Here is a 9493-nt window from a genome sequence, read left to right on the forward strand (position 1 = left end):
GGAATCAAAAGAATATTCAACTCCTGTAACAAACACATCAGAGGCCACAAAACACATCTGACCATCTTTCATAAATTTTAAAATCTGATGATTTTTAAAAATTATTTTACACTTTAGAGAACAAGTACCATGTTAAAAGTTATAGTACATATTCCATTGATAATGGGTGATGTATGTATAAGAATAAATTTTAAAAATATAGTAAGGGATTATGCTGGTTTAGTTAAGAGGAAATTTTTATCATCTTCAATATCCATGACCACACTAGCTCCAGGTCTTTGGCTAGGTTAATATTACCAGACATGATTTCCCTCTTATAGATGGGGCCTTATATCGAATTAATAACTATTGGTTACCTCCAAGGTATGGGTATCACTACCATACTGGTCACTGTTTAGTTCATAGTAATCAAAATTGAGTAGGACTACTGGTGGCTTCCCTTTCTTGACCTCTTGATAAAACATTCTGAAACTATGAAAGCTAATATCTTACATGAGGCTTGCTATAATTATATTTTAATTTCAAAACAAGTGTTTAAGCTGAAAAAATTATGTAATTAATGCATTCTCTATCATAAAATGAATCTATGATGATGTGTAGAAACTAGGAACACTGCTCTTAAAATAGTAATATAAAATAGTAATATAAAAAAGAGTTGATATATGACATAGAGTGATTGTATATTTTGAATACATAGGTAAAATCAGTATGCTTATGATGTCCTCATAGCATTGGTGGAAAGTTACCTCTATGAAGAAGGAGAATGACAGTGAAAAGTCATGCTATAATGAGGAGAAGAGACCTTAAAACACACTTTGAGGCATCCTGGAGACAAGAAGGCAGAAATGAATTCTTTCATTAGGGCACTAGATGAAGGACAGCCATCCTAGGTCTGAGTTTAGCTCAGAAAGTGTCCTGATTACGAATACTATGAAATCATCACTTTATGATTCTGGAAGGGGTGAGGTTGTATTCATTTATCACAAGAGACACATAAAACAGATACATGAAGTATACTTTCCCTACTTTGCAGGAAGGTTGTCTTATGATTTGGAAATCTTTCCACATGGATACAATTGGATGTCCATTGTTACAAGAGCCATCTTGTAAAACATCTTACGGGGATAAGAGTAAGCTTTATGCACTGGAGAGTTGTTTCAGTGGGAAAGAAGAATGATTCTTTTTCCACATGACAATTAGGTACCTGGCACATAAATTATAGTGGCTCACAACTGTTCTTAACTCTGCTACAAGAGGATCTAACCCTCTTCTGAACTCCGCAGACACAAATCAGTCATGGGGTGCACTGGCATTCATGCAGAAAAAAGTATTTCCTACACATAAAATAACAAGATAATTTAGATTCTTCCATCCCTTTCGGCCGACTGACCCAGGAACTAGGTGAGTGAGTCTCTGCCCTTACCCAACTCCCACCCAAAATATTGAAAGACCCCGCCCCTTGGCTCGTTCTCTCTCTCGGTGACACTCCCGTACGCGCTCGCACCCATATGCCTGGCGGCTGGCTCCCTCCCAAGCAGGTTCACCCATGCGGGGCGACTCAGGCCCGCCCGCCTGGTGCCGCACCCCGGGGCTGGGGCCGAGCAACAAGCACCAGGTGGGCCGGCACAAGGACGAGCACCAGGTAGGCCGGCACGAGAGCATACACCAAGTGAGCCGGCCTGGGGCCCTGCCCCTGAGTCCCCGCCCGGTGAGAAACACTCTGTCCCAAGGTCTCCGCCCCCAAGGTCAGCCATCTGGACGAGGGGGGGGGGAATTGAGTCTGTTGTACCAGACACCAGACCTTGAGAATATGCTGATCTGGAATGGCTCTGTGTCTCATTTGAACCATCCAATAGAAATGATTCTGTATTTTGCCTCATTTGAAAGACTCTGTGTTTCACTTCATTTGAATAACTCTGTACTGCGCCTCATTTGAGTAACCCTGTATAGCGCCTCATTTACATTGACCAATGGGAATAGCTCTGTACGATGCCTCATTAGAATTATCCAATAGAATCCCTGCTCCTAGCTTGCACCTTTTTCCCTATATAAGGACCGCTTTCCCTTGGCTCGGGGCGCTTGGCCTCACAGAAGCTAAGTCTCCCGGGTACCCGTATCTCCAATAAAGCCTCTTGCAGTTTTGCATCCAAGCTCGTGGTCTCGCTGATTCCTGGGTGCGGGTCTCCTTCTACGAAAGTACCTCTTCGGGGGTCTTTCAATATCATTCACCCAGACCACCCCCACACCTGCGCCTGCCAGTTTGGAGCAGACACACCCAGGCAGAGAGGAGTTCCCTGCTCCCTGAATCTGGTAGTACCCCACTCTTCCATCTGTTTCCACCGACCAACCCAGGAACTAGGTGAGTGAGCCTCTGCCTTTAACCAACCCCCACCCAAACCATCACTCACCCCAACCACCCCGGGCCTGTTTGGGGTAGACACGGAATGCAAGGAGGAGCTCCCTGAATCTGGAAACACCCCACTTTTCCATCTCTTTCCGCCAACTGTTCCACAGGGAGTGAGGAGATTACCAGGAAAGACAAGACCATCCAGAGTTGTGGACATTGAATTCCTGGCCCCCACACACCACTGGGTCACAAGAGGAGATAGAGGGACCCCACTTGCACCCAATAAGGAAGATATGGGAAGAAGACAGAATAAGATTTCAATCAACAACAGAAAGACCAATATGACACCACCAGAATCTAGGGACTCTACTCCAGCAAGATCTGAAAAGCCCAACACAGAGCATGAAGATGAGATGGACCTCAAAAATAATCTCAGCAAGATGATAGAGACCGTTAAAGAGGAAACAAGAAAATCCTTTAAAAAATAAATAGAAGAAAAAGCAAAAAATTACACGAAATGCAGGAAAAGACAAACCAAAAAATTCAAGAAATAAACAAATCTCTTAAAGAATCTAAAGAAAGCCAAGAAAAAACATCCAAACAAGAGAAAGAAGTTCTTGAAAGAGTTCATAGCATGAAAGCTGAAATAGACACAGTAAAGAAAACACAGAATGAGGCGATGCTGGAAATGGAAAGGCTGGATAAATTATCAGGAACTAAAGATGTGAGTATAACCAATATTATTCAAGAGATGGAAGACAGAATCTCAGCTATTGAAGACTTGCTAGAGGATATACATTCATCAACCAAAGAAAATCTCAAGTCCAACAAATCCCTAACACAAAATATACAGGAAATATGGAACACCGTAAAAAGACCAAACCTAAGAATAATAGGTGTAGAAGAAGGTGAAGAAACACTGCTCAAAGATACAGACAACATATTCAACAAAATCATATAAGAAAACTTCCCCAACCTACAGAAGGATATGCCTATGAAAGTACAAGAAGCTTACAGGACACCAAACAGACTGAACTACACAAAGAAACCCCCCAACACATAATAATCAAAACAACAAATCTACAGAATAAAGAGAAAATATTAAGAGCAGCAAAGGAAAAAGGCCAAGTAACATATAAAGGCATTGTAGAAATATCATCTCTGTATAGAGAGCACACAGAATTTTTTGTCTTCACCTAGGATCTAAAGTCCTGAAGCACAAGAAAAAATCACAAAGTATCAAAGAAAATCATAAGAAGTAAGAAGAACACATGCTGCATAAATAGATGGCAAAAGAGAGCTGATATATTTAATTATATTTCCCAGCATGAAGTTTTAAAAACTGAAAAAGAGACAATTAAGGCTATTACATAACAGTAAGGAATGAATTACAATAAAGCATATTTCTCAACTGGATGTCACACTAAATAACTTCCTACAAGTGAGACATGATAGTTGAAGATGAACTTTGATTCAGTTTTATTTAAATTTTTCCTGATTGCTGAGTGGCCCTCACACACCATCATCCTGTTGTAGATGCAATGGCAATGCTGTGCCAATTGACTTGCTAACACATGGATCCCACTTGAGAAACCACTCGTGGTCCAAAGCCCTGAGCTCCAAATCTTACCCTTTGCTCTCCACCTTCTCACACATATGCAGTGTGTTGTGGTCCTCATCCAACAAATTACACTATTTGTCATCTTGGCCATGCTATGCAAAGTTATTGTTGTTAGTGTCTGTGTTACCGTGGAAGGATCATGTGTACCTTGAAGACAGAAATAAACTCCAGTATACTTATATTTATGATATGGGCCTAACCTTTAGCCCCTGAATCATCTTTCTAGCTGTAACACTAATATACTTAGGCTCCACCCTGCTGATGTTGTATGTCACACATCTTCTTTGACTGACGGTCTCTGGGATCCATTGGAGCTCACTTGGAAACCTCATAGATGAGCAGCTGTGGAGCTTGGCCTTAGAGTGGTGGCAGCGGTAGCAGGATTTACCCCAGGTATATGACTGGCTTCTTGGAACCCACTCCCTATTGTGGGATAACCTGCTCAAACTTAATACGGGGTGGCGGGGTTCTCCCACTTGAACCTACCTCAGCTTGGTGTGCCAGACTTTGTTGACTCCACAAGGAAGACTTTACCTCCTCTGAGGAATGGGTAGGGGTAGGAAGTGGGGTGGCATGGGAGGTGGGAGAAGGGGAGGAAGGGAAAACTAGGGTTGCTATATAAAATAAAAAATATTTTTAAATAAAAAACTAAGGAAGTAAGACAGCAAATATTTATTCACTGAGATAGAAAATTAGAAGGAGTAAGACAAAGAGTGTGATCCTCTTGCTGTTCTGCTAAGGACTACAGGAATTGCACATAGAAAATAAAGACCAATATGGCTTCCCTTGGAGATGAGCTGATGTCATTACTAGAACCTCTGACACCATAGAGAAATTTTGTTATTTTATTTAAAAAGTTTTATTTTCTTTTTTATATAAATTTTTATTTAAATTAGAAATGATCATATTTTACATAACTATCCCATTTCCCTCTCCCTTCTATACCCGCATCCCCCACACAGATCCCCCATCCCATCCTCTATCCACTCCCCAGGGAGAGAGAAGCCTTCCATGGGGAATCTTCAAAGTCTGTCAAATCATTTGGGGCAGGGACTATCCACATAGTTCATAGTTCATAGACTATCCACATAGTTCATCCTTCTGACAATTAGCAAGAATTGTATAATTCTCTATATAGTTTCTTTAAAAAACTTTTCTATAGGATTCAGTAGATGTTCATGATAAATTTTTAAGAAGCAAAGCATTAACTTACTGTCATGTGCTGTCTATAACCTCAAGTAAATAAAGTCCCCAGTAAAAAAATGTTGGGCATTTTATACCTCAGATTTCAAATAAGATCAAAATGTCTGGTGCCATCACTTGTACCTAAACCAACAGCAAAACATGCAAACTGTAGTAAGAAATGAGCAATGAATGATATTAAATAAGATATTTGTGAATAGATCAGCACACAAATTCAAAAATAATGAATATAAACATAAATATTTAGGAGTAATTACAATAAAATCTCCATATACAACAAGGGTTTTACAATCTCTTTGGTCATACAACTGAATAGAGAATGTCTATTTTCATAACATTGTTGTTCCCAAGTTGCAAAGATACCCAAAGACAAATTGGGAGACAGACTCACTCTATTGTAAAAGCAAGGTATAATTGTTCTTCCAGCCATGACAGGGACCCAGTCTAACAAGAAGACAAAGCAGACTCCAAAAGGAGTGAATGAACTTCCCTGTTTACTGCTAGGTTTTAAAAACAAAAGTTACAGGATTTCATCAGTAGGCACAGATTGGTTTCTAATTAGTTGACATTTGGGAACAATTAGGAGAATTTTTCAGTCATATTTTGAAATTAAATACCTGTGGACCAATTATTGTCATTTGTCAGTCCTGAGATGGAACATTCTGTGGTTTCTATGGCATTGTCTTGTTACTTGTAGGTTGTCTGTTGTTCATAGATACCAGTAGTTTTCAGAACTGTACCCTGAGAACACAGGGGAGTTTTTGGTCTCCACTGGAGTTTATTTGTGGCCAAACGGTTCCCAGGAATCAAGCATCTAGGAGGCTGGGTGGAGGATCAGTAGTTTCTTTGTGTTTAGTTTTGGCCCTAGGCTCAGGGAGGCCAGAGGATCTGGAGTTACCTTGTGTTAGAGGCATACTTGTCTCTCTGTAGCCTGTCATGGCTGCTAAAGAAGGGGACTAAATGAGGGTTCCCTTCAAACATGAACCATTTTAAAAATAATTTTTATGTATGACTATTTTGCCGGCATGTTTGTAAGAATATTATGCTCATATCTCTTACAATAAGAGGCTAGAAAAGGGTACTGGATTTCCTGGAACTGAAGTCAAGCATATCCTTCAGTCCTCCTATGAGTGCTGAGAATTAAACCAAGATCCTCTTCAAGAGCAACAGAAGCTGTTAACCACTGGGAATTCTCTCCAGCTGAATCAACCACTTCTATATGTATACTTTCTTCAATTGGCACATAAACTTAACGCAATGTAACTAATACTCCTGAAGGAGTTTGTAAGGTTAATTAACACAGTTGAGAATTTATGTAGAAAGACAGACAACACAACTAAGAAAATCTGAAGCCTCTAAAAATGGAATTATATTTTCTGACTTGGTTGTTCTCTTTATAGAAATTTATAGTAATTTAGTCTGTGTGTACTGTAGGCATACATAAAGTTGGGTAGAAGAATGGGATATCATAAAGAGAGAGAAAACACATTATACGCATACCCAATTTCTGTTGTTGATTTTTTGGGGGGGTTGTTTTTTTGCTGTTTGGGACAAGGATTCTCTGTGCAGCCTTGGCTGTCATGCAAGTCTTTCAGTATGTCAGGCTGTCCTTGAACTCACAGAGATCCTCCTGTGTCCACCTCTCTAGTGCTGGGATTAAAGGTGTGCACCATTACCACCATGGTTTGTGTTGTTTTAAAAACTATGTTCTGGAATATGAATTCTTCATTAATACACTTATGGGAGCATGTTTAAAGCACCCTTTTACAATCTACATGTCATAATTGTTTGTTTTTCAAGATAGGGATTCTCTGTGTAGTTTGGAGACCAGTCTGGCCTGAACTCAAAGAGATCGATCTGCCTGCCTTTGCCTCTGCCTTCCAGAGTGCTTGGAATAAAGTCCAGTGCCAGTATAGACAAATCTATATTCAACATCTTGCTGTGGGTTTAAATATCATGTGAATGTGATTGGATATTATTTGATTGTTTTAGCAGACCAGAGGACATTGAGATATTAGGATTCTGTGTGAAGTGCTACAGTGCTGTGAGAATCAACACTCACCACTGGAATTTGAAGACACAGCACAGTATTATGGTTTGACAGTCTTCCCTTTCTTATGACACATGTGCTGTAACTTTTCTGAGAAAACCAGGAATCTTTTCAACTGCCAATTCTTTCAGTAATATTTCTCTGACCTTGAAAAACTGGAAGTTAGAAACTAATTTACTGTATTTAGGCAATGCGTTGTGAAATATTCACAAAAGTTCTCACTGTTCTATGAGTGCAAGCTTTGGATAAATCACAGACACCCCACAGCGAATGGGTGTTTCCTCTGTTAGAGCAAAAAAAGGACTTGGAAAAAGGAAAATATTTAGGGTACAGATAGGACTTTTAAGGCTTTTTAAGAGAACAAATAACTCAATGAGTTTTGATAAAAAGATATACTGTAACAGCAGAGAAACAGTTTCAGTAAGTGATGCATGAAGAAGAGCATCTGGAGCAGCCCAGCCTCTCACTTCTGCTTCCATGAAGGTTTATGTTAGGAGTTGTATCACTGTGGGAGGATACTCATTATACTGTAGACAGAAATAAATTCCAGTATCTTCAGACTCCAGGTTGTTGATGGTTAGAGAATAATCTGTGTCAGGCCCACTGCCACTGAACCTTGATGGGACCCCATCTGCGAAATTGGATCCTATATAGATAAGGCTCTTAGGAGCTTTCCCCGGTTTCTGTTGGAGCCGTCCTAACCAACTAGACTCTATCTCCCAGAGATGCAGAGAGAGAAGATGGAGACTGGGTCATCTGAATATCACATCTGGCACCTAGGAGTGGAGACACAATAAATATCCACATAGTTAAGCATAATAGAGGGCCTCCCCAATATGCCAGCTAACAACAATCACTGTATAACAGTGAAATTTCCATTTAATTGACTTTTTACCTGGAAGCCAGAGCAACAGGAGCCAAAGGAGCTGAGCAGGGGCTTTCATATCCATGCTGAGTCCTGACTGCAATGACAACTGCACAGGGAGTGGCTGGTATATGAAGAAGTCCTCAATGTCTGCAGTGACTGCACGCAAATCATTGGGATCCAGTTAGTTCTGGGCACAGCTGTAAGGCTTATCTCAGTCAATAACTGAACACAAACCCAGGGTCCCCAAGGGAAGACCACATATATAAACCTAAAGATGACACTTTTTTCTAGATATAAAATTATATGTGACATTTCTAATGTATATAGGATATATTTTGAATAATAAATTTCAAAGAAATACAAATATCCTGGTGTAAGGGAATATAAAACAGAGAAGGGAATATTATTCTTCAACTTATTCAAATAATTCTGATTTGTTCTGTTCTTCTGAGAAGAATTTTTGAGTTTGTAAAACTCATTTCTATAAATTTAAAGGAGAATTTATCAGGAACACTTTTATGTATTAAAAATAAGATTTAAAGCTTTACATATGTTTACTATTGCACAAACACAGGAATTATATAGTAGGTACTCAAATACCACCTTGATTCCCCCCAAATGTGTGTCACTTGCAATACTGATTCCATATGAAAAAGGAGATACTTTCACACTAACTGACTGGGTTGCACATTTTTCTCCATTTGGGATCTTCCATATTTTCTCTTTTCTAACATTTGTTACTATTCTCTACACTGGGAGACCACTCTTCATAGAGGCATACTTTCTCAGCCTAGACACATGGGAGAGGACCTAGGCCCTGCCCCAAATGACAAGACAGATTTTAATGATCCCCATGGAAGGCTCTACCTGTTCTATGAATCAGAAGAGGGATTGGATGGGGTCATTGTATGTCATGGAAGGATGGGAGGGAGAGGGACCTGGGACTGATATATGAAATAAGATTGTTTATAGTTTGAATTAAATTAACAAATAGTTAAAAAAAATAAAGAGTTGTTTATTAGTTTAAACACCAGTACAAAATCTAGGGTTCTAAAGCTAGGTCAGAATATCCATAATATTTCAAATGGATTATCGATTGACTTAGTCTCTTTGTGAATTGGTTTATGGTAGAGAGAGTTTAATCTATAAGAAACAATTCAATTGTCTAAGCAATACACATAATGTATAACATATTTTCATAAATAAAATATTTTCTACTAACTGAGGAGACACTTGCATCGTGGGGATATTCGCCACTTACAATACTTTCTTTAAAGTTTCATCTAATGTAAATGATCCCACCCTTTTCTGTTTTACATACAGTGTCAGAAGAGTGGATCACATTCCTGGTGACTTGGCAAAACTAAAACAGAGGTCTAAACTTTCTAAGACCATACAGATCTT

At 39.3% G+C, this 9493-nt stretch overlaps 1 pseudogene; it reads right to left on the reverse strand.

Annotated features, from left to right (window-relative positions):
• Window positions 1-7706: 7706 nt before the first annotated feature.
• On the reverse strand, window positions 7707-8171 carry LOC113838219 (annotated as a pseudogene).
• Between the last annotated feature and the right edge of the window lie 1322 nt (window positions 8172-9493).

This window comes from Cricetulus griseus, chromosome 8, assembly GCF_003668045.3.
Source record: "Cricetulus griseus strain 17A/GY chromosome 8, alternate assembly CriGri-PICRH-1.0, whole genome shotgun sequence".
Lineage (NCBI taxonomy): Eukaryota > Metazoa > Chordata > Mammalia > Rodentia > Cricetidae > Cricetulus > Cricetulus griseus.